Raw genomic sequence first — 27245 nt, 5'->3', positions numbered from 1 at the left:
CAGCGAGTGAAACATTTTTGTTGTCACGTGCTTAGCAGAATTTAGTACTTTTTGTCCCCCCATTAAGCCCAGTTAAAGATGTTGCACATGTGTGTCTTGAACTTTGGAACTTTGGCTTTCGCACACCTAATTAAGGTCAACAACGCATGAGAAACATCTGTCCTTATGGTGTATTTGAGTGTCACGTCATTGTCTCTATGTCAGTGGTTCCTAACCTGGGTTCGATCGAACCCTAGGGGTTCGGTGAGTCGGCCTCAGGGGTTCGGCGGAGCCTCCGCCACGGAGGTAAAGAGACATCCGACTTATCGTGTAAATAAAAACTTCTCCCTATCAGCGTATTATGGATACCCCCAAACAATGTTCCCTCTAATTTTCCATCTGATTTGCAGGTTTTTTGATTGATTGATTGAAACTTTTACTAGCAGATTGCAAAGGAAGAGAATACACAATACAGTTTACACAGTACAGTACATATTCCGTACAATTGACCACTAAATGGTAACACCCCAATAAGTTTTTCAACTTGTTTAAGTCGGGGTCCACATTAATCAATCCATGGTAATGTGTGTAATTTGTTGTGAGTTCATGCACTGTGTTGGTTTTGTTCTTTGAACAAGGTGATGTTCATGCACGGTTCATTTTGTGCACCAGTAAAAAAACATACAACTTTTTCTTGAATTTGAAAAATATATATATATTTTTTTTTTCACTAAAGAAGGGTTCGGTGAATGTGCATATGAAACTGGTGGGGTTCGGTACCTCCAACAAGGTTAAGAACCACTGCTCTATGTAAATCGATTTGTGCAAAATCCTTGAATACGTGGCCCAATTAAGATAATTTTTAACTATCTTATCGTGTATTTGTTTATTAATCTAATAGTGATAAGTCATTTATTGTTTAAGATAAACACAAACAACATTTTATTATTTTGAATCATCGTTAAGTAGTGTATTTTTACCCTCTCGTCCGTTGATTGACGCTGTAGTTCTCATAATGGCCACAAGAGTTCGCCATTTACTTACAAAAAAATCCAAGAGGCGGTTTGCAGATAAACTGCTCTTTTTAATCCTATAGTAATATTATTAATATGTATACAAAATAACAATTATGGTTGATTTATATTTGCTATAACATTATTTTTATATTTTTGATAAACTGTGTATAATATTTAAGGAAAATCAATATTTTGTGTTTTTAGGAAGTCAACCATCGGACAATTACGGCATTTAGGGCCTAAATGCCTAAATTTTAGGCACAAGGTAGGAGGAAACAAATTATGTTTAGCTTCAAATACCGTATTCTAAAATATTTTTTTTGTCGTAAATTAAACATTTTCAAGCATAACATGGCTAAATCAACTAAAAATATCAATGGTATTAGCCACAAGATGTATCAGCCTCCAGCAGTATTACTATATTAGATTAATTGACTGCAAAGGTGACGAAAGGATGTTATTTAATGTCTACAGTGCTCTAATAATGTTGAAAACATATGTAGAAGGTTGTAAACAGGTTCTTATTCTCTAGATATGAAAATATTTTATTTTATAATGAATAATTCTTACTTCGTGGAACTTCATTTATCGCAGCTATGTCCGGAACCAATTAATATCCAATAACGAGGGATGACTGTCATACAAATTTTGGAATTGCTTAAACCAAGTAATTACATGGCCAGTATTGCCAATACCAAAACAAACACAACACTCTTTAATTGGACTTCATTTTAAATCTTTGAATGATTTTGTGATTTTTGCCTTTAATTTTGTCGATCTTCAACTATAATCAGAAAAAGAACACACATTTCAGGCAAACCAAACATCTATCAACGTACCATGAATTGATTTACTTGGACCCCGACTTAAACAAGTTGAAAAACTTATTGGGGTGTTACCATTTAGTGGTCAATTGTACGGAATATGTACTGTACTGTGCAATCTACTAATACAAGTCTCAATCAATCAATCAAAAACCTATTTGTGCACAATTTAACGATATATACATACAATATTAGGACAATAATATCAGAAAAAACAATGCAATGATTCCTTTTAGGGCTGCAAATCTTTGGGTGTCCCACGATTCGATTCAATATCGAATTTTGGGGTCATGATTCGATTCAAAATAGATTTTTTTTCAATTCAACGCGATTCTCGATTCAAAAACTATTTTTTCCCCGATTCAAAAGGATTCTCTATTCATTCAATACATAGATTTCAGCAGGATCTACCCCAGTCTGCTGACATGCAGAGTAGTAGATTTTTGTAAAAAGCTTTTATAATTGCAAAGGACAATGTTTTATCAACTTATTGCAATAATGTAAATTTGTTTTAACTATTAAATGAACCAAAAATATGACTTATTTTATTTTTGTGAAAATAGTGGACACAGTGTGTTGTCAAGCTTATGAGATGCGATGCAAGTGTAAGCCACTGTGACACTATTGTTCTTATTTTATAAATGTCTAATGATAATGTCAATGAGGGATTTATAATCACTGCTATGTTGAAATTGTAACTAATATTGATGCTGTTGTTGATAATATTCATTTTTGTTTCACTACTTTTGGTTTGTTCTGTGTGGTGTTTGTGTCTCCTCTCAATTGCTCTGTTTATTGATAAATATAAATGATAAATGGGTTATACTTGTATAGCGCTTTTCTACCTTCAAGGTACTCAAAGCGCTTTGACAGTATTTCCACATTCACCCATTCACACACACATTCACACACTGATGGCGGGAGCTGCCATGCAAGGCGCTAACCAGCAGCCATCAGGAGCAAGGGTGAAGTGTCTTGCTCAAGGACACAACGGACGTGACTAGGTTGGTAGAAGGTGGGAATCGAACCAGGAACCCTCCGATTGCTGGCACGGCCACTCTACCAACTTCGCCACGCCGTCCCTTTTGCAGTTCTGAGTGTTGCTGGGTCGGGTTTGCTTTTGGAATTGGATTGCATTGTTATGGTATTGCTGTGTATTGTTTTGTTGGATTGATTAATTAAAAAAAACAAAGAAAAAAAAAACATAATAACATGAAAAAAAAATACAAATAAAAATAAAAATCCATTTTTGAAAGATGAGAATCGATACTGAATCGCACAAAGTGAGAATCGATTGTTTCCCACACCCCTAATAGTAAGGCACCGGTTGAGGGAAATGAGCAAACTACATAAAAAACATACTGTAATCTGATTTTGATACCATTTTTTTCACCTTGATAGATTGAAAATGAACACTAATGAGTTGACTGACGAACATTATCACATCATTTATTCAGAAAGTATAAATAACGACAAATAAAGTTTGAGTACTATTAACCGCAACATGTAAGTGTAAAAAAACAAAAAACATTATCCATCCATCCATCCATTTTTCTACCGCTTGTCCCTTTCGGGGTTGCCTAGGGAGCCTATCTCAGCTGCATTGGGGCGGAAGGCGGGGTACACCCTGGACAAGTCACCACCTCATCGCAGGGCCAACACAGATAGACAACATTCACACCCATCCATCCATTTTCTACCGCTTGTCCTGTTCAGGGTCGCGGGGGGAGCTGGAGCCTATCTCAGCTGCATTGCTGGGTCGGGTTTGCTTTTGGAATTGGATTGCATTGTTATTGTATTGCTGTGTATTGTTTTGTTGGATTGATTAATTTAAAAAAAAAAAACATAAATATATAAATAAAGTAAAAATAATAAAAATACATTTAAAAAAAAAAAGAGAATCGATTCTGAATCGCACAACGCGAGAATCACAATTCGATTATTTCACTTTCAATGAAATCATCATTCCTAAACCCTACAATGTTGTGGAAAACAAATAACGTTTTGGCTCCCAATATGTGTCTTTGTTGGACGTTTAGTCACCTCTATGGTCCCCTTAAAAAATTATTAAATCGGGCGGGGTTTCTCACAGGAGCACTGCATTCCTTAAATTCCTGTGGTGTGACGTCACAGCAGTTCCCCCCCTCCTCCCCCAGCAATTTAGCCACTTCTGCTGCTGCCTTTATGGCTCACAATAAAGCTGGGATTTTATCCACGCCCCGTATTTTTACTGCGTCTGTGTTTTACAGTTTCAATTAGCTTCAATAACACTAACCGCACCTGGACATAACATCGTGCTCAACTCCCTCGACTTCCTCTGGCTTATAACGTTACAGGCGTACTTCAGTTCGCAACCCAATACAACATCGCCACCTGAGGAAGCGTCCTCGATCCCGATATATCCTACTGTGTTTGAACGCACCATCGCCTCCTCTCCCCCCCGCCCTCTCCTGTCCCGAACGCCCCCGTCGGGCTAGCAGGGGCTCCTCCACTTACTAGCATAGCAGGCGTCCCACCAAGACCAGAGGAAGGCTACGTCGCTGTTTGGTCCTCTAAAGCCACTCTTGCGAGTCTTTTCTGCACTTTTATTTTTATTTTTTTACTGGAGTCTAACCCCAAGTTGGGCTTGCTGAAACCCCCTCCGCCCCCTCTCTCTGCCCGCCCTCACACACCGTAACGGGTCCGGCTGTGATTCCCAGTGCAAAACCTCGCATATCCATGTGGAAACCTTCTCCAAACTTGATTGGGATTATGAATTTTGTGTGAGGAACAGAAAGAGCGAGAAGGGGATCTTCTCCGGAGCATTTCGGCATGTAGCGGGGTGAGTTTCGCCGCTTGGAAGTTGTTGATTGCGGGCATTTTCTTGACGAATTCCATGGGCGAAAAAGCACCAAACGCTCTAAAAAGCGTAGGCCAAATGGCTGGGCCACGTAGGAGAGCTAGACAGGGCATCCCAAACATTGTCCAACACAATGCCCCCAAATATACATTATCAGACGTGCTGAATATTGTAATCATACATTAAAATAAAAAAAATAATTAGTGTATCATTCATTACGTTTTAGATCAGGGGTGTCAAACTTTTAAATCGGGGGCCACATGGAGAAGAATCTACTCCCAAGTGGGCCGGACTGGTAAAATCACGGCACCATAACTTAATAATAAAGACAACTTCAAATTGTTTTCTTTGTTTAAAAATAGAACAAGCACATCCTGAAAATGTGGAAATCATAATGTTTTTGGTGGCACAGGGGTTAGGGCAGGGGTGTCAAACTCAAATACAGAGTGGGCCAAAATGTAAAAGTGAACAAAGCCGCGGGCCAAGGTTGAACAAATGAACCTTTTAATAGGGACCCAAACAAGTTTTGCATTGAATATTGAACAAGCAAGGCTTATATAACTTTATAGTGACATGCAAAATCGAGTTTCAAATAATAATAATTAAAAAATATCAATGGCATATCAAATACAATTTAAATAAAAATTGAATGCCTCTTTTCTATTTGCAGCCTTCTGAGGTAAATATCAAAATGAACTTTTTCCACAGGCTAATAATACATTTGAAAATAAAATAACAATAATGAATAAATCAAACATTCTAGCCTTGAAGTAGCAAGAGAAAGCGCATGAATAAAACGTTAATTATTGCTCAGTTTGCTACACTGATTTGCTTTAACACTGAATATGGAACAAGCAACACTTATATAACTTAATAGTGCAAAATCTACTTTCAAAAAAACAAACAAAAAAACATCAATGGTATATTAAATACAATTTAAATAAAAAATGTAATGCCTCTTTTCTATTTGCAGCCTTCTGAGGTAAATATCAACATTAACTTGGTGGGCGTTGTTGTGTTTATGTTGTGTTACGGTGCGGATGTTCTCCCGAAATGTGTTTGTCATTCTTGTTTGGTGTGGGTTCACAGTGTGGCGCATATTTGTAACAGTGTTAAAGTTGTTTATACGGTCACCCTCAGTGTGACCTGTATGGCTGTTGACCAAGTATGCTTGCATTCACTTGTGTGTGTGTAAAAGCTGCATATATTATGTGACTGGGCCGGCACGCTGTTTGTATGGAGGGAAAGCGGCTGTGACGACAGGTTGTAGAGGACGTTGAAGGCAGTGCCTTTAAGGCACGCCCCCAATAATGTTGTCCGGGTGGAAATCGGGAGAATGGTTGCCCTGGGAGATTTTCAGGAGGGGCACTGAAATTTGGGAGTCTCCCGGGAAAATCGGGAGGGATGGCAAGTATGAGTATTAACGGTGAATGCGGTGTAACAGCGGCACCACCGCTGTATAATACCGGCGGGACAACTGTAATGTTAATTTGATATTGCCTCAAGGGCCAAATGATATTACACGGCGGGCCAAATTTGGCCCGCGGGCCAGAGTTTGACACCCATGGGTTAGGGCATGTGCCTCACAATACGAAGGTCCTGAGTTCAATCCCGGGGGTTCGGGGTCTTTCTGTGTGGAGTTTGCATGTTCTCCCCGTGACTGCCTGGGTTCCCTCCGGCTTCCTCCCACCTCCAAAGACACGCACCTGGGGATAGGTTGATTGGCAACACTAAAAACTGGCCCTATTGTGTAAATGTGAGCTGCGATGAGGTGGCGACTTGTCCAGGGTGTACCCCGCCTTCCACCCGAATGCAGCTGAGATAGGCTCCAGCACCCCCCGCGACCCCGAACGGGACAAGCGGTAGAAAATGGATGTGAATGTGAGTGTGAATGTTGTCTATCTGTGTTGGCCCTGCGATGAGGTGGCGACTTGTCCGGGGTGTACCCCGCCTTCCACCCGAATGCAGCTGAGATAGGCTCCAGCACCCCCCGCGACCCCGAACGGGACAAGCGGTAGAAAATGGATGTGAATGTGAGTGTGAATGTTGTCTATCTGTGTTGGCCCTGCGATGAGGTGGCGACTTGTCCAGGGTGTACCCCGCCTTCCGCCCCAATGCAGCTGAGATAGGCTCCCTAGGCGACCCCGAAAGAGACAAGCGGTAGAAAAATGGATGGATGGATGGATAATGTTGTTGTTTTTTGTTTTTTTTACACTTAAATGTTGCGGTTAATAGTACTCAAACTTTATTTGCCGTTATTTATACTTTCTGAATAAATTATGTAATAATGTTCGTCAGGGCAGCAAGGTGGGAAGAGGGGTTAGTGCGTCTGCCTCACAATACGAAGGTCCTGAGTTCAATCCCGGGGGTTCGGGGTCTTTCTGTGTGGAGTTTGGATGTTCTCCCCGTGACTGTTCGTCAGTCAACTCATTGGTGTTAATTTTCAATCTATCAAGGTGAAAAAAATTATATCAATTATCAATCAGATTACAGTATGTTTTTTATGTAGTTTGCTCATTTCACTCAACCGGTGCATTACTATTAGGGGTGTGGGAAAAAAATCGATTCGAATTCAAATCGCGATTCTCACGTTGTGCGATTCAGTATTGATTCTCATTTTTCAAAAATCGATTTTTATTTTTATTTTTATTTTATTTTTTTCATATTATTTTTTTTAACCTTTTTTTTTTAAATTAATCAATCCAACAAAACAATACACAGCAATACCATAACAATGCAATCCAATTCCAAAAGCAAAGCCGACCCAGCAACACTCAGAACTGCAATAAACAGAGCAATTGAGAGGAGACACAAACACGACACAGAACAAACCAAAAGTAGTGAAACAAAAATGAATATTATCAACAACAGTATCACTATTAGTTACAGTTTTAACATAGCAGTGATTAAAAATCCCTCATTGACATTATCATTAGACATTTATAAAATAAGAACAATAGTGTCACAGTGGCTTACACTTGCATCGCATCTCATAAGCTTGACAACACACTGTGTCCAATATTTTCACAAAGATAAAATAAGGCATATTTTTGGTTCATTTAATAGTTAAAGCAAATGTGCATTATTGCAATCAGTTGATAAAACATTGTCCTTTACAATTATAAAAGCTTTTTACAAAAATCAACTACTCTGCTTGCATGTCAGCGGACTGGGGTAGATCCTGCTGAAATCTATGTATTGAATGAATAGAGAATCCTTTTGAATCGGGAAAATATCGTTTTTGAATCGAATCGTGACCCCAAGAATCGATATTGAATCGAATCGTGGGATACCCAAAGATTTGCAGCCCTAATTACTATCATGTGGTTTATTATTATTTTTTACATACGTAGCATCATCTACAAAGAATTGCTATTGCGACATCTAGTGGACACATTTAGAACAGCGGTTTCTTTCATTCAAAGATTTTGGCTCAATTTTATCATTTTCATCCCGCGGGCCGGGTAAAACTTGTTAATTAGGACACCCCTGTTTTAGATAGTCATGGATGGATGCATGGCTGCCGTCTATCACTTGCGTGTGTTTTCATTTTGTCATCAGTCGAAAATGACACTTTTACACATTTCCAGAACTTTATTGGACCTTCAAGGGTGCCACACTCAAAAATGAACGTCTTGACTTTTACTTTTGTTGTAGTACATGCGCATACTTGTGACTCTGCAGTTCAGCAATTAGCCATACAAATGCATGGCCTGTACACATGCTTAGTGTACCACTTTTACTGGTGTGTTGCATAACTGTCTGTGTTAGCATATGCATGTGAAAAATGTGCACCCATACCTTTTTAAAAAAAAAAACAACTTAAACTTAAAGCAAATATAGCTGCAGGAGGCGTGGGCCCTACACACACACACACACACACACACACACACACACACACACACACACACACACACACACACACACACACACACACACACACACACACACACACACACACACACACACACACACACACACACACACACACACACACACACATCTGGCTGCCTTTATAAGCTCAAAGGCATGCTATGTAAATTATATGGTGCCAGGGCTGGTGGTTTTTTGGAGAAATACACAGCAGTTTTTTTTAAAAACACCACTGCAGAATTTTAAAGGTCCCCAAAATTCCAAGTCTGACAAGCCCATCGCCAATTTAGACTGGAGGAGACACATGGAAGGAGGAGCTTTTCTTGTCTGCCTGTCATGCCAAAAACAATGGTTAAGTAGTAAAAATAGTGTGTAGAAAAAAAAAACGTGTTACAGTTGTGGCAGCCCAAAAAACAACAACACAGAGCGTGCTTCAACTTGCCCAACTCTCCTATTTGCCACCTGGCAGGTGCGATGGGCGGGTTGTCAATCATTGCAAGGCCCAGCCCTCTCATTTGTATATATATATTTTTAAACATTTTAAATTCATGTTTGAATACTGTGGCGTCGTTGCAGCATGGCACTAGTGTAGATCTTTGCCATACAGTAAACAAACAGTTAGCATCACATAACGTTTATTGTCCATTTAAATGGAAGAGACCCTTTTTTTGGCAACCAATCAACATACAACACAACTTGAATGCAAGAGTACCAAAAAGTAGTCACAACTTTTGGCAATAGAAACATAAAGATTGTGCACCAATACCAACTAGGAAGTGCAATGGTACCTCAATTTACAGGTACCCCAACTTTACGAGTAGTTTTAGATATGAGCTGCCTCTCAGCTTTTTTGTCGTGCTTTAAAATATGAGCATTGATTTGAGGGTTTTTTGGCAGTTAGCCCGACAACCACAGCACCAACTGTCCAAATGACGAACATTTATCCATGAAAATATTAAGAAGCTGCCAATGCTGGGTCAGTTCGTTTTGTCTCCTCACTCAATTACTGGACGATGGAACACGACCCTTGTTACACGGACACGGCTCACTAACAACTCTGACCTCCCGTCCGTCACTCAAACATGTCTATGTGCAACACAACCAACAATAACAGACACCTACAAAAGTACTCTCCCCAAGGTAAATACTAGAGATGTCCGATAATGGCTTTTTGCCGATATTCCGATATTGTCCAACTCTTAATTACCGATTCCGATATCAACCGATACCGATATATGCAGTCGTGGAATTAACACATGAATATGCCTAATTTTGTTGTGATGCCCCGCTGGATGCATTAAACAATGTAACAAGGTTTTTCAAAATAAATCAACTCAAGTTATGGAAAAAAATGCCAACATGGCACTGCCATATTTATTATTGAAGTCACAAAGTGCATAATTTTTTTTAACATGCCTCAAAACAGCAGCTTGGAATTTGGGACGTTGAGGTGGGGGGGGGGGGGGTGTATATTGTAGCGTCCCGGAAGAGTTAGTGCTGCCAGGGGTTCTGGGTATTTGTTCTGTTGTGTTTATGTTGTGTTACGGTGCGGATGTTCTCCCGAAATGTGTTTGTCATTCTTGTTTGGTGTGGGTTCACAGTGTGGCGCATATTTGTAACAGTGTTAAAGTTGTTTATGTGGTCACCCTCAGTGTGACCTGTATAGCTGTTGACCAAGTATGCCTTGCATTCACTTGTGTGTGTGAAAAGCCGTAGATATTATGTGACTGGGCCGGCACGCAAAGGCAGTGCCTTTCAGGTTTATCGGCGCTCTGTACTTCTCCCTACGTCCGTGTACACAGCGGCCTTTTAAAAAGTCATACATTTTACTTTTTGAAACCGATTCCGATAATTTCCGATATTACATTTTAAAGCATTTATCGGCCGATAATATCGGCAGTCCGATATTATCGGACATAATAATAGAAATAATAGATTTTATTTGTAAAAAGCACTTTACATTGAGTAAACAACTTCAAAGTGCTACAGTGTATTAAAAATAATAATAAAATAAAATAAAATAAAAAGATAATTTAAAAAAAAAAAAAATAAATAAAAACTAGAACGGCCAAATAGCTCAAACTAGTATGCATATTTCTAAAAAAAAAGGCTTTTTTAAAAAGAAGGGTTTTTAAGCCTTTTTTTAAAAGCATCCACAGTCTACGGTGCCCTCAGGTGGTCAGGGAGAGCGTTCCACAGACTGGGAGCGGCGGAGCAGAAAGCCCGGTCTCCCATTGTTTGTAGCTTTGTCCTCGGAGGTTGGAGGAGGTTAGCCTGTCCGGAGCGGAGGTGTCATCTCTAGTAAATACTGAACATTATTATTCTGCTACTTTAATCAATCAATCAGACTATTGTAATGTTTTTTTTAAAAACGATATTTCTTATCTAAATGTTAGTTTTGTTTTTAAAAGGCATGCTACATGTCAAAATGGTGTTGTTTTAGTCGGGCCGAGCACAAATGAACTTGGTTTCAATTCATTTCAAAGAGGTAAGCGTGTTTTGAGTTACGAGCTTGGTCGTGGAGCCAATTGAGCTCGTAAGTTGAGGTACTACTGTAAAGACAAAGTAGCAACATGTTAACACCCACCTACTTGGCTCTACTTCGAAAAGTAGTCAAGTGCACAATTTTATCCAAGAGGACACCGAGGGCAGCTACAACAAAGTAGATACCTGCTTTTGACAATAGAAATGTGTAAATGACGTTTGGAGTCGAAATAGTACCGTATTTTTCGGACTATAAGTCGCAGTTTTTTTCATAGTTTGGCCGGGGGTGCGACTTATACTCAGGAGCGACTTATGTGTGAAATGATTAACACATTAGCGTAAAATATCAAATAATATTATTGATCTCATTCACGTAAGAGACTAGACGTATAAGATTTCATGGGATTTAGCGATTAGGAGTGACAGATTGTTTGGTAAACGTATAGCATGTTCTATATGTTATAGTTATTTGAATGACTCTTACCATAATATGTTACGTTAACATACCAGGCACCTTCTCAGTTGGTTATTTATGCCTCATATAACGTACACTTATTCAGCCTGATGTTCACTATTCTTTATTTATTTTAAATTGCCTTTCTATTGTCTATTCTTGGTGTTGGCTTTTATCAAATACATTTCCCCAAAAAATGCGACTTATACTCCAGTGCGACTTATATATGTTTTTTTCCTTCTTTATTATGCATTTTCGGCAGGTGCGACTTATACTCCGGAGCGACTTATACTCCGGAAAATACGGTACTGCTTATTTGTATTATATTCCTGGTTGTAGGTGGGAGAAAAGCCATGTTAGCAAATAGTTGTTGAGAATTTTCACGTTAGCATTTAAGCTAGTGAGCTGGTGCCAGTCAGTCTGTGAGTTTATTAAAATATAGTTATCAATCATGGTTTTTCCATCATTTTAATTTAGACGGTAATACTAATTGCAGGGAGTTTTGCCGAGGTTATCATTGATACCATTCATCGTTACATAGGGGTGTAACGATTCGGTTTGATATTTGTGGTTGCCGATACGATTCCGGGATGATCTCATTCTTTTGTTGAGAACGATAAGATCCGAAACAATTCAGTGAGTTAAAGTTAAGTTGTGGCTTTATATTATCATGTTGTGTCTCTGGCAATCGTGTTGTAGCTGCAAGTGTTTGTGTTGTGATTAATAATATCGTCTGGTGGCGTTTGCGTTCGTTATAATTAGGGATGTCCGATAATTTTTTTTTTGCCGATATCCGATATTCTGATATTGTCCAACTCTTAATTACCGATACCGATATCAACCGATATATACAGTCGTGGAATTAACACATTATTATGCCTAATTTGGACAACCAGGTATGGTGAAGATAAGGTCCTTTTAAAAAAAATTCATTAAATAAAATAAGATAAATAAATTAAAAACATTTTCTTGAATAAAAAAGAAAGTAAAACAATATAAAAACAGTTACATAGAAACTAGTAATGAATGAAAATTAGTAAAATTAACTGTTAAAGGTTAGTATTATTAGTGGAGCAGCAGCACGCACAATCATGTGTGCTTACGGACTGTATCCCTTGCAGACTGTATTGATATATATTGATATATAATGTAGGAACCACAATATTAATAACAGAAAGAAACAACCCTTTTGTGTGAATGAGCGTAAATGGGGGAGGGAGGTTTTTTGGGTTGGTGCACTAATTGTAAGTGTAACTTGTGTTTTTTATGTTGATTTAATAAAAAAAAAAAGGTATAGTTGATGTAGATGCCCATATCGGCTGTTCAGATTTACTTTACAAAAGAGAAGTGTAGGATACTTCTCTTGTTGCCTTATTTGTATTTGACTTTATTAAATGTATTTATATTATCATTTGGTGCAGCCGGGCCGGAGCAGGAGGGGATAGAAAGAGAGAAATTATTATGTTGCTGGTAAATAATATGGTTGTAGTAGTAGGCTAAAGTTAAATTATTTAGTATGCACTAATTAAAGGGGCAGAGCTTCAAGAGACATTTTAGCTTTTATATTTTATAAGATATATTTTTTGTAAGAACCACAATTAATAAATATATTTCAGTGAATAACTTATTGTTCAAATCTGTATGTAAATATGTACATAAAGTGTTGTAATTATATTGTAAAATGGATGGATGGATGGATGTTTAAAACAAAACTGTTATTATTAATTAGTAAGTATACATTTTTTGAGCCTTTTTAGAGAAAATCATATCATTGTAGTAAATTATGCAAATTTCTCGATGATGTCATTGTGACCACGCCCATGGCCACGCCCCCACCGCCACAGGTATTTTGGCAGTTTATTGGAAACACTGTCTAGTATCGATAAACTCGATCGATTCCCTTTTAAAACAGTCTTGGATCGATATCTATCTTCCGGAAGGCAAACTTGCTGAGCACAGATGGATATACTTGAAATTTCGGAATATAAATGGATCTATCAATGTATCGATCTATCGTTCCACCCCGAGTTACATCCCTACTCGCTAGTTTAAATGCTGACATGACAACAAGAGACATTAGCATCTTTACCTATTAAGAAACAACATACCACAATCTAAACTTATATAAACACATTGCCTTCTGAGCAACTAAGATATTCAATTGTGCACATTGAACCTACAAGCGGTGCTCTCTTAGGACAGAGTGATTGTTCTATATTCAGAAGAATATTAGACAAATATTATTCATGTATTTAATATGTGTTTACTTACTATGGTATATTATGTATTCATTATTTATTTGATTACTGTTAAGTCACAGAGAACAAGGAAATAGGATAAAGTTGCTATGGTATGAAAAGGGGTAGGATTAAATAAGCTCAGCTTCTTCCTACTCCTTTTCGGACATGCTGTAATGAAACAACTGGAAATATGTGATGAATTACATTGCATCGTATGCATGTTCCAAATAAACTGAAACCCAACTAAACTGAAGACATAGGTGTTTTTACGATGCGTTTATAGGAGGCTGGACAGAGTAGGACACCTCAACGCCCGCCAGAAATAATAAATAAAAATAATAGATTTTATTTGTTATGCACTTTTCATTTAAGTAAATCTTAAAGTGCTACAGTACAAACTAGGGTTGTACAGTGTACCGGTATTAGTATAGTACCGCGATACTAATCAATCATTTTAACATACCGGTCCCGCGCCCACGTCGTAGTCACGTCATAACATTGCTGGTTTTACGAGCAGAGAAGCATGTTCGGCAGCGCACACACGGAGTACTTACAAGCAGACACAGTGTGTAGACAGAAAAGGGAGAACGGACGCATTTTGGCTTAAAAAGTAAAGATAAAGGTGAAGTTATAACACTGAAACGCCCTCAGGAAGAGGTGCTTTAAGACATGGCTAGCTAGCTAGCGGCTAACGTCCATCCGCCGTCGGCAGTGTTTTAGCGACTTCTAAATCACTAATCCTCGTCTCCATGGCGACAAATAAAGTAAGTTTCTTACAAGTAGCATTATCACTGCAGGAGGAGGAATAGCTAAACATGCTTCACTACACACCGTAGCTCACCGCCGTCACAATGTAAACAAACGCCATTGGTGGATCTACACCTGACATCCACTCTAATGATATCAAGTACAGGCACTACTATGATTACGTCGATATTTTTTGGCATCACAACATCTTCTTTTATTTTTTCAAAATGCGTGTTATGTTTATAAAGTCAGTAAATACGTCCCTAGACACATGAGGACTTTGAATATGACCAATGTATGATCCTGTAACTACTTGGTATCGGATCGATACCCAAATGTGTGGTATCATCCAAAACTAATGTAATGTATCAAACAAGAGAAGAATAAGTGATTATTACATTTTAACAGAAGTGTAGATAGAACATGTTAAAAGAGAAAGTAAGCAGATATTAACAGTAAATGAACAAGCGGATTAATAATTCATTTTCTACCACTTGTCCTTTATAATGTTGACAAAATAATAGGTGTATAAATGACACAATATGTTACTGCATACGTCAGCAGACTAATTAGGAGTCTTTGTTTGTTTACTTACTAATAAAAGACAAGTTGTCTTGTATGTTCACTATTTTATTTAAGGACTAAATTGCAATAATAAACATGTGTTTAATGTACCCTAAGATTTTTTGTTAAAATAAAGCCAATAATGCCATTTTTTTGTGGTTCCCTTTATTTAGAAAAGTACCGAAAAGTATCGAAATCATTTTAGTACCGGTACCAAAATATTGATATCGTTACAACACTAGTACCAACCAATATTTAAAACTAAAGCTTAGTCATTAAAAGAGATAAAATACTAAGACTCAAACACTGCCAGTGAAGCGTAGGAAACACAAAACATGCAACATAGTGGGTTTCTAGCGGTGTGTCTATTTGTGTAAAGGTACTTTTTGAGCACATTCCACAATACCGCGATAATAATGATAACTGTGATATTTGGTCACAATAACCGTGAGATTAAAGTGTGATATCGTTACATCCCTAACTGTACATCAGCGTGTGTGTTTATGTTGGTCATTTCCAGAAATGTACCCTTGACTAGGTGCTATTCAGTAACTCATTTTGCCAATGGAAACGCAACGATCAATGGATTAATTTGATTAGAAAAAAGCTTTGATTTATATTCTGTTCCTTTATTTCATCGTTTGAGTATAACTAATAAAACTGTATCGGAGCCGCATGGAGCGGCCACGCAGACTGCTGCAATAGAGTGCTGGTATGTGGGTGCTGTGATCTGTGTGGCTGCATCAATGTGCATCAACTTTATTTTAACTTTATTGATTAATGTATCTACATTTTGACAGGAAAAAAAAAAGCATGTAGGCATGCAAATGCAGCTCTTAAGTCAATATTATTTGATGCAACAAGTTACAGTAGGAAATTGATTTTATACGGCCCCATTCCTGGGTGGATCTCGCATGAGAGGATGAGCAGGGGTTAATAATTCTGCAATGCAGTCTCCTGAAAATGAGGGAAAGCTCCACTCTGCATAGCAACTGAAGCTGTGGTCAAAGTTGGAACGGCGGCTAGAGTGGATAGTGCACTCCCGCAGGCCGTCACGTTTCATGTGTCAGGTAAACCGAGTAGTGCCTTCTCAAAGAAAATTCTACACTACCTGAAATTAAGTCGTCACTTAGACTTTTGATTCCAAAGCAGTTTTCCATTAGCTTGTTGGTAAACAACGATAATTTAAAAAAAATTTGAAACTGTAATATTATCATGAAGCGACCCTCCAAGGGCTTTGGTATCTGCGATGTGGCCCACGATGAAAGTGAGTTTGATGCCTTTGGTTCAGAGGATATGTTCTATTTCCATCCATCCATTTTCTACCGCTTGTCCCTTTCGGGATCGTGGGGGGTTGCTGGAGCCTATCTCATTTGACTGGTTCTAAGTGGAGTGTGCCTCCAAAGTGAAAGGTACCACAGACATTTCCCTGCCCTTCACAACTTTTCACAATGGAAACTCAAATTGTTTGCCAAGTGATCCCATTTACTTCTTTTCCTCATACTGACTATAACGGTGTTTTTCCAAAATTTTTGAGCCAAGGCACATTTTTTGCGTTGAAAAAATGCGGAGGCACACCACAAGCAGAAATCATTAAAAAAACGAAACTCAGTTGACAGTAAAAAGTCGTTGTCGCAATTGTTGGATATGACTTTAAAGCATAACCAAGCATGCATCACTATAGCTCTTGTCTCAAAGTAGGTGTACTGTCACCACCTGTCACATGGCGCCGTGACTTATTTTGAGTTTTTTGCTTTTTTCCTGTGTGTAGTGTTTTAGATCTTGTCTCGCGCTCCTATTTTGGTGGCTTTTTCTCTTTCTTCTGTATTTTCCTGTAGCAGTTTCATGTCTTCCTTTGAGCGATATTTCCCGCATCTACTTTGTTTTAGCAGTCAAGAATATTTCAGTTGTTTTTATCCTTCTTTGTGGGGACATTGTTGATTGTCATGTCATGTTCGGATGTACATTGTGGACGCCGTCTTTGCTCCACAGTAAGTCTTTGCTGTTCTCCAGCATTCTGTTTTTGTTTACTTTGTCGCCATGTCAGTTTTAGTTTCGTTCTGCATAGCCTTCCCTAAGCTTCAATGCCTTTTCTTAGGGGCACTCACCTTTTGTTTATTTTTGGTTTCAGCATTAGATACCTTTTTTCCTGCACTCTGCCTCCCGCTGTTTCCCACATCTACAAAGCAATTAGCTACCGGCTGCCACCTACTGATATGGAAGAGTATTACATGGTTAGCTCCAGACAGCACGACACTCAACAACAACACATTATTTGCGGATTATAATTACTGGTTTGCAAAAAATATTTTTAACCCAAATAGGTGAAACTAGATAATCTCCCACAGCACAGCAGACTGTATCTCGGCACAGTGGTTGAAAAACTGCTCTATAAAGCCGAGCGGATGTAAACAGTAGCAATGTGTTGCTTGTAAACTCGGCGCCTGCGTTATTGCAGTGTGACATCCTATGTTGTGCATTCGTGTGTGATGTGGTTCCCAGGCGCTTGGAAGGCGGACAGTGGCGGGGTGGGGGGAGTATCATGGAAAAAGTGAACGCCATCGTGGCTTGGCCCGAAAAAGAAGAGATCTGATGGCGGATGCTCGCTCGGCGTGTTCCTGCAGTTGACACCCCCATATCACTCACACTGTTGACTTTTCCCTTCATTCTTCAGCCTCCCTTTCTTCTCCTGAACAACTGTACCAACATGATAAGAGATGTCCCACGTCCCACCACCTCCTCCTCCCTCACTCCCTATCCCTCGCTTGCTTGGGAAGGTGCTGGGAACATTTTGCATGCACGGAGATGACATTCCCACCATTAGCCTTCCTGCTACAATATGTGGCGATAGATAGTGCTTGGGAATAGTGTGGTGTACTTTTGGCCATTTCCTACAATACAATAAACCAGCGCTAATCAACTCGTGGCCCGGGGGCCAAATCCGCCCTGGGAATGACACCATACGTTCAGTTCAAAACTTGGAAGACATACATTTTTGCAGCAAATTCCTAGAAACACTAATGTGTTCCTATTGTATAGGTACACTTGTAAACACATTGTCACATCCTTGAATTGACATTTTTGACCTTGCTAGCAAACATCAAACACTGGGGTCCAAATTTATAAACCAAGCACCGCTCATCACCAGGCCAATATCATCCCTACAGTGAAGCATGGTGGTGGCAGCATCATGCTGTGGGGTTATTTTTCAGCAGCAGGAACTGGGAGACTAGTCACGATTAGGGATGTACAAACCCTGTTTCCATTTGAGTTGGGAAATTGTGTTAGATATAAATATAAACGGAATACAATGATTTGCAAACCCTTTTCAACCCATATTCAGTTGAATATGCTACAAATACAACATATTTGATGTTCAAACTCATAAACATTTTTTTTTTGCCATTAATCATTAACTTTAGAATTTGATGCCAGCAACACGTGACAAAGAAGTTGGGAAAGGTGGCAATAAATACTGATAAAGTTGAGGAATGCTCATCAAACACTTATTTGGAACATCCCACAGGTGAACAGGCAAATTGGGAACAGGTGGGTGCCATGATTGGGTATAAAAGTAGATTCCATGAAATGCTCAGTCATTCACAAACAAGGATGGGGCGAGGATCACCACTTTGTCAACAAATGCCTGAGCAAATTGTTGAACAGTTTAAGAAAAACCTTTCTCAAGCAGCTATTGCAAGGAATTTAGGGATTTCACCATCTACGCTCCGTAATATCATCAAAGGGTTCAGAGAATCTGGAGAAATCACTGCACGTAAGCAGCTAAGCCCGTGACCTTCCATCCCTCAGGCTGTACTGCATCAACAGGCGACATCAGTGTGTAAAGGATATCACCACATGGGCTCAGGAACACTTCAGAAACCCACTGTCAGTAACTACAGTTGGTTGCTACATCTGTAAGTGCAAGTTAAAACTCTCCTATGCAAGGTGAAAACCGTTTATCAACAACACCCAGAAATGCTGTCGGCTTCGCTGGGCCTGAGCTCATCTAAGATGGACTGATACAAAGTGTAAAAGTGTTCTGTGGTCTGACGAGTCCACATTTCAAATTGTTTTTGGAAACTGTGGACGTCGTGTCCTCCGGACCAAAGAGGAAAAGAACCATCCGGATTGTTCTAGGGTCAAAGTGTAAAAGGCAGCATGTGTGATGGTATGGGGGTGTATTAGTGCCCAAGACATGGGTAACTTACACATCTGTGAAGGCGCCATTAATGCTGAAAGGTACATACAGGTATTGGAGCAAAATATGTTGCCATCCGAGCAACGTTACCATGGACACCCCTGCTTATTTCAGCAAGACAATGCCAAGCCACGTGTTACAACAGCGTGGCTTCGTAGTAAAAGAGTGCGGGTACTAGACTGGCCTGCCTGTAGTCCAGACCTGTCTCCCATTGAAAATGTGTGGCGCATTATGAAGCCTAAAATAGCACAAGGGAGACCCCCGGACTGTTGAACAACTTAAGCTGTACATCAAGCAAGAATGGGAAAGAATTCCACCTGAGAAGCTTCAAAAATGTGTCTCCTCAGTTCCCAAACGTTTACTGAGTGTTGTTAAAAGGAAAGGCCATGTAACACAGTGGTAAAAATGCCCCTGTGATAACTTTTTTGCTGCCGTGAAATTCTAAGTTAATGATTATTTGCAAAAAAAAATTAAGTTTCTCAGTGTGAACATGAAATATCTTGTCTTTGCAGTCTATTCAATTGAATATGAGTTGAAAAGGATTTGCAAATCATTGTATTCTCTTTTTATTTACGCATTACCCAACGTGCCAAATTCACTGGTTTTGTAGAATGATGCATGTCAGTTTTAGTGACCTATTTATAGTGTTTTAATGTCACATCTTGATAATTGTATAAATTGTCTACGATCAGTGAACATTGTAAACACAGGCTTCTTAGTGTGGTGGCAGCTATACGCTTTCTGTGTGTGTGTGTGTGTGTGTGTGTGTGTGTGCGCACACACGTGTGCTTGACATGGATGAGAATTGAGCAGATGCGCTTTTAAGAAACGTCTGGCTCTCGGCTGCATGCGCCATCTGTTTGCAGCTGCTCGAGTGTGTGTGTGTGTGTGTGTGTGTGTGTGAGAGAGACATAGTGTGATCATGCAGTTTACGATACACGAGTGTTGCTGTATGAGTGGCATCTAGTGTTTTGTCTGACTCAGTGGGTTTAATAACAAAGTATCCCCATTTTCACAATCAATTTCATAAACTCTCTGATGTCCTGTCAAGCAGCAATGTACTCCACCACATACTAACAAAGCAAAATGTACCTTTTTTTGGGTCTAATCAGTGATGTTTATAGGTTTTTAATGTAGTGAGTCCCTGGGACACATTGGTAGGGATTTGAGTAAGTCAATTAGAACAGTGTTTTTCAACCACTGTGCCGCGGCACACTAGTGTACCGTGAGATATTGTTTGGTGTGCCGTGGGAGATTATGTCATTTCACCTAATTGGGTTCAAAATATTTTTTGCAAACCAGTAATTATAATCCGCAAATTTGCCGTTGTTGAGTGTCTGTGCTGTCTAGAGATAGATAGATAGATAGATAGATAGATAGATAGATAGATAGATAGATAGATGGATAGTACTTTATTGATTCCTTCAGGAGAGTTCCCTCAGGAAAATTAAGATTCCAGCAGCAGTGTACAGAATTGAGATCGAATTCAAAAAGTAAAAAGTAAATAATGGGGGTATAAATGGAAACAAAATAGAAAAAAATATTACAATAAAATAAAAATAAAAAGCAACAATGAGAATAAAAATATAACAGTATAATAAGAATATAACAAGAGAAACTGGGCAGTAGTGACCATGTTATGAAAAAGTATTTCACTGTTATTGTTTTGCATCCCCTGTCATCCTAGTACTCCTCTCCCCCCAGAGAGGAGTTGTACAGTCTAATAGTAGAGCTCGGCAGAGTAACCGTGTAATACTCTTCCATATCAGTAGGTGGCAGCAGGTAGCTAATTGCTTTGTAGATGTCGGGAACGATGACGATGGTCTGCATTTGACACTGTCGACCACTCAATACTTTTGGACAGGTTGGAAAACTGGGTGGGGATCTCAGGCACAGTTTTAAGCTGGTTCAAGTCATATCTACAAGATAGGAACTATTTTGTTTCCATTGGTGACTTTGTATCAGAACCAACCAACGTAACGTGTGGAGTCCCCCAAGGTTCAATCTTGGGGCCGACTTTATTTAACATCTATATGCTCCCACTAGGACAAATCATGCAAAATATTAACATTGACTATCATTGCTATGCCGATGACACCCAAATCTATGTAGCGCTATCACCAAATGACTATCGCCCCATAGATCTTCTGTGCCAGTGCATTGAGCAAGTCAAACACTGGATGTGCCAACATTTCCTACAACTAAATGAAGATAAAACTGAGATAATTGTTTTTGGGGCTAAAAAAGAAAGGTTTAAAGTCATCCAACACCTTCAATCACTGTCCCCGAAAACCTCAAATAAAGCCAGAAATCTTGGGGTTATTTTAGATTCTGATTTACATTTCGACAGTCACATCAAATCAGTAACAAAATCGGCCTACTATCACCTCAAAAATGTAAAAAGACTTAGAGGGCTCATGTCAGCTCAAGACTTAGACAAACTTGTACATGCCTTTATTACCAGTAGGCTAGACTATTGTAATGGTCTCCTTGCAGGTCTTCCCAAAAAAACTTTGCCAGGCAGCTGCAGCTTGTTCAGAATGCTGCTGCTAGAGTTCTAACAAAGACCAAAAAATGTGAGCACATTACAGCAATTCTTAAATCCTTACATTGGCTCCCTGTACATCAGAGAATTGATTTCAAAATCCTCCTGCTCACATATAAATCACTACATGGTCTAGGGCCCAAGTATATCACTGATATGCTCCCACTATATAAGCCCTCTAGATCACTAAGATCTTCTGAGACGAATCTGTTAGCGGTTCCCAGAGTAAACTCCAATCAAGGGAGAGCATCATTTAGTCACTATGCAACAAATAGCTGGAATAAACTTCCTGAAGATGTCAGACTCTCCCCAACTCTGACTACTTTTAAAACTAGATTGAAGACTTTTATGTTCATCTTAGCATTCAGCTAAATCTTTTAACTTTTAACGTCCGCACTGTTTTTATTTTTATTGTCTGCATTTTAATTTTGCTTTTATTTTCTTTCATTTCACTTTGTTGTCTGTGAAGCACTTTGAGTCTGCCTTGTGTATGAAAAGAATCAGAATCAGAATCAGAATAGTTTTATTGCCATGGTTTGAGAACGGGTTCACAAACTAGGAATTTTTCTTGGTGCAAACGTGCGACATAAAACACATATAACACATATTTGGTATAAAAAGAGCTGTGACTGAGCTATCAGTGCTATACAAATAAAGTTGCCTTGCCTTGCCTTGCCTTGCCTTTGCAGGTAAATAAAGTATCTGACGCTTAAACCAAAAATAAACAAAAGGTGAGTGCCACTAACAAAAGGCATTGAAGCTTAGGGAAGGCTATGCAGAACGAAGCAAAAACTGAACTGTCTGCAAAGTAAACTAAAACAGAATGCTGGAGGACAGCAAAGACTTACAGCGTGTGGAGCAGACGGCGTCCACAAAGTACATCTGTACATGACATGACAATCAACGCCAAAATAGAAGCGCAAGACAAGAAGTAAAACACTACACACAGGAAAACAGCAAAAAAGTCCAAATAAGTCAGGGTGTGATGTGACAGGTGGTGACAGTACACCTACTTTGAGACAAGAGCTTCAGTGATGCATTCTTGGTTATGCTTTAAAGTCATATCCAACAATTGCGACAACGACTTTTTATCGTCAATATCGGCTGCTGAGTTTAATTTTTTAATGTTTTCTGCTGGTGGTGTGCCTCGGGATTTTTTCAATGAAAAAAAAAGTGCCTTGGCTCAGAAAAGGTTGCAAAATACTGGATTAGGAATTCAATGGGTCCCCAATTAATTTATTTGTATTTATATTTCTTATTTCTTTTAATTGTAGCATTAAACTCTTGATGGGGGTATGGTATCATATAGTTATAATTAACGGATATATTCATTTATGTTCCAAATTAAATCAAATTAAAAATTTAGCATTCTCTTCAATCTGTTTACAAAAAAAAAAAATTCAAACATGATATCGTCGTTGCATCTGCGCATAACAAAATGGTGACCGCCATTCAAAGTATTTTTTGCCAACGACACTGCAGTTACGCAAAAAGTATGTTTTTTTTTCTCGTTACCTTTTCACTCCCAACACTTCAAAACGCCATTGACACGCTTGGCAGCGTTGTAAAAATGGCACTTAATGCTCACTGTTTGTGTCATTGGGATGGTCAGAAAAAGGACAGGGAGAGTCGGCAGTAGCAAACTAGTCTGTCCCACTAGCAAAATGGCTGCGGCGTTGCATGAAGTAATGAAAAGTGATGTATTTTCTACCTGAAATTACAGAAAAAAACCCACCATTAAAGTATTGATTAATGTCCACTGTCCCCTCTGTCGTCCAGAAGTTGCAGACATTCTCCGTGTTTATTATGCGCTTGAAAAATGTTTGTTCATTTACAAACCCCGTTTCCATATGAGTTGGGAAATTGTGTTACATGTTAATATAAACGGAATACAATGATTTGCAAATCCTTTTCAACCCATATTCAATTAAGTGCACTACAAAGACAACATATTTGATGTTCAAACTCATAAACTTTTTTTTTTTTTTTTGCAAATAATAATTAACTTAGAATTTCATGGCTGCAACACGTGCCAAAGTAGTTGGGAAAGGGCATGTTCACCACTGTGTTACATGGCCTTTCCTTTTAACAACACTCAGTAAAGGTTTGGGAACTGAGGAGACACATTTTTGAAGCTTCTCAGGTGGAATTATTTTCCATTCTTGCTTGATGTACAGCTTAAGTTGTTCAACAGTGCTATTTTAGGCTTCACACATTTTCAATGGGAGACAGGTCTGGACTACAGGCAGGCCAGTCTAGTACCCGCACTCTTTTACTATGAAGCCACGTTGATGTAACAAGTGGCTTGGCTTTGTCTTGCTGAAATAAGCAGGGGCGTCCATGGTAATGTTGCTTGGATGGCAACATATGTTGCTCCAAAACCTGTATGTACCTTTCAGCATTAATGGCGCCTTCACAGATGTGTAAGTTACCCATGTCTTGGGCACTAATACACCCCCATACCATCAAACATGCTGGCTTTTACACTTTGCGCCTATAACAATCCGGATGGTCGTTTTCCTCTTTGGTCCGGAGGACACGACTTCCACAGTTTCCACTTTGTATCAGTCCATCTTAGATGAGCTCAGGCCCAGCGAAGCCGACGGCGTTTCTGGGTGTTGTTGATAAACGGTTTTCGCCTTGCATAGGAGAGTTTTAACTTGCACTTACAGATGTAGCGACCAACTCTAGTTACTGACAGTGGGTTTCTGAAGTGTTCCTGAGCCCATGTGGTGATATCCTTTACACACTGATGTCGCTTGTTGATGCAGTACAGCCTGAGGGATGGAAGGTCACGGGCTTAGCTGCTTACGTGCAGTGATTTCTCCAGATTCTCTGAACCCTTTGATGATATTACGGAGCGTAGATGGTGAAATCCCTAAATTCCTTGCAATAGCTGGTTGAGAAAGGTTTTTCTTAAACTGTTCAACAATTTGCTCAGGCATTTGTTGACAAAGTGGTGACCCTCGCCCCATCCTTGTTTGTGAATGACTGAGCATTTCATGGAATCTACTTTTATGCCCAATCATGGCACCCACCTGTTCCCAATTTGCCTGTTCACCTGTGGGATGTTCCAAATAAGTGTTTGATGAGCATTCCTCAACTTTATCAGTATTTATTGCCACCTTTCCCAACTTCTTTGTCACGTGTTGCTGCCATCAAATTCTAAAGTTAATGATTATTTGCCAAAAAAAAAAGTTTATCAGTTTGAACATCAAATATGTTGTCTTTGTAGCATATTCAACTGAATATGGGTTGAAAAGGATTTGCAAATCATTGAATTCCATTTATATTTACATCTAACACAATTTCCCAACTCATATGAAAACGGGGTTTGTATGTTTCAATTCACCCACGCACCTTGAGAGCATTTGCGAATAATTTATAGTGGTGATTGTTGTTGGTAAATGACAGATGACGAGACATTATCATCACATGTCAACATCTCTGTCATGTGAGTGCTGCCTCTTTGATAGATCAACATTGTAAATTAAAATATGTTCCTACACTGCAAAAAGTCAGTGTTCAAAAACAAGGGAAAAAAAATACAAAAATGAGGGGTACTTTACTTGATCTAAGCAAAATTATCTTCCAATAGAACAAGAAAATTTGGCTTGTCAAGATTTTCCAAAACAAGTCAAATTAGCTAACCTCAATGAACTCCAAAATACCATAAAATAAGTATATTCTCACTAATAAGTGCACTTTTCTTAGTAGAAAAAAAAGAGAAATTGTTGCTCAATATGTTGAAAAATATTCTTAAATGAAGTAAATGCTAGTGCCATCATCTTGACATAATGATATGCGCTCGGCATTACATTTCTTGAAACCAGCAAACTTATACTAAAAACTAGTTTATTGTTCTTAATGGAAAGGCAACAAGGCAAGCGCTTGTTACTCTCGGGGTCTCCTAGCCGCTCAGGCAAATCATATTGTCTAAAAATGCATTTTTCCATCGATAACATGACATCATCGCGCCAAGTGCGTGCTCTTTCAGTCAATTAGTGTGCAAAGAATATATATATATATATATTATATATAAAATCCGATTCATCCAAATTACATTTTGGTTTTTTGTTGGGATTCTTTTGAAAAGGTAATCTGTACTTAAAACCAGGAGTCCCCAACATTCATAACTATTAGGGCAACTTTGTTGAAAAGAAATGACTGATATGACCGGCATCAGTTGAATTGTACTTTTATTTACCAAGCTGATGATTGCCTCTCAAACAATGCGGTCTTTGTCGTAACGCTGTTGGCAGTGTTGCTTGATGTCACGAGAGAAACCAGCCTGTTGCAAACAAGTGCCCCGAAAGATCCAACAAGCAACCCATCACATTGTGCTTTATGTAAATATGTATATTATGTAATGCATTTGTAAATATACACAGTACAGGCCAAAAGTTTGGACACACCTTCTCCTCATTCAATGCATTTTCTTTATTTCCATGACTATTTACATTGTAGATTGTCACTGAAGGCATCAAAACTATGAATGAACACATGTGGAGTTATGTACTTCACAAAAAAGGTGAAATAACTAAAAACATGTTTTATATTCCCTTTGTTCTGATTACTGCTTTGCACACTCTTGGCATTCTCTCGATGAGCTTCAAGCACACCCGTGAAGTGAAAACCATTTCAGGTGACTACCTCTTGAAGCTCATGGAGAGAATGCCAAGAGTATGCGAAAAAGTAATCAGAGCAAAGGGTGACTATTTTGAAGAAACTAGAATATAAAACATGTTTTCAGTTATTTCACATGTGTTCATTCATAGTTTTGATGCCTTCAGTGACAATCTACAATGTAAATAGTCATGAAAATAAAGAGAACGCATTGAATGAGAAGATGTGTCCAAACTTTTGGCCTGTACTGTACATTTAGTATTATAATGTGAAAATTGTACTGCAGTGTAACAGAGGCCAGGGTACGTTGGTAAACCTCACTCCCTGACAACTTGAAGCGTTTGTGCGAGATGTGGAGTCGACAGGCCAGCCCTTTAGCTCGATGCCTCGCGCTCTCATTCGTAGGATCCCGGTTTGAACCGCAGGGGCTGGACTCAACACGTTACATGAAGACCGTTAACTAATCATTTTTTTTATTTACTTAAATTATTACATTTCAAATCCAGTCGAAAGAAAAGAGTGCATTTTGCACATTAGCACATTATATACACGTTATATATTGCAAATTGACAGTATACACCAGACCTGGGCAAATTAAGACCCAGGAGCCGCATGCGGCCCGTTAAGATTTTCAATCTGGCCTGCCGGACATTCCCAAATAATTTTTTTAGATATTTAAGATGGAAAGTGTAGCTGCCATTATGATGTGCAGTGATGTTTTTAAATTACCTTAAGTCTTGAACTATACAAAGTATTTCAATGATCGGAATCTGCGCTTTTGCATGATATACTAGTTACTATGGTCATCTAATTTGTTACTATGGTCATCTAATTAGTTACTATGGTCATCTAA

The 27245-nt window shown here is 38.8% G+C and overlaps 2 protein-coding genes across 2 annotated transcripts in view; both read left to right on the top strand.

Moving 5' to 3' along the window:
- The window catches only part of LOC133641200 (uncharacterized), a 130191-nt gene that overhangs the window by 85836 nt on the left and 17110 nt on the right, over positions 1-27245 (top strand). The gene's annotated exons all lie outside the window — the stretch shown is intronic.
- LOC133640480 (tyrosine-protein phosphatase non-receptor type 14-like) overlaps positions 4276-27245 on the top strand; it is a 137131-nt gene continuing 114161 nt past the window's right edge. Inside the window, exon 1 of the mRNA XM_062033923.1 lies at positions 4276-4640. The gene's annotated coding sequence lies outside the window, so the exon portion shown is untranslated. The remainder of the gene's footprint in view (positions 4641-27245) is intronic.

Source organism: Entelurus aequoreus, linkage group LG23 (genome assembly GCF_033978785.1).
Source record: "Entelurus aequoreus isolate RoL-2023_Sb linkage group LG23, RoL_Eaeq_v1.1, whole genome shotgun sequence".
NCBI classification, from domain to species: domain Eukaryota; kingdom Metazoa; phylum Chordata; class Actinopteri; order Syngnathiformes; family Syngnathidae; genus Entelurus; species Entelurus aequoreus.
Note: the sequence above shows the minus strand (reverse complement) of the source record. Positions and strands in the feature narration are given on the sequence as shown.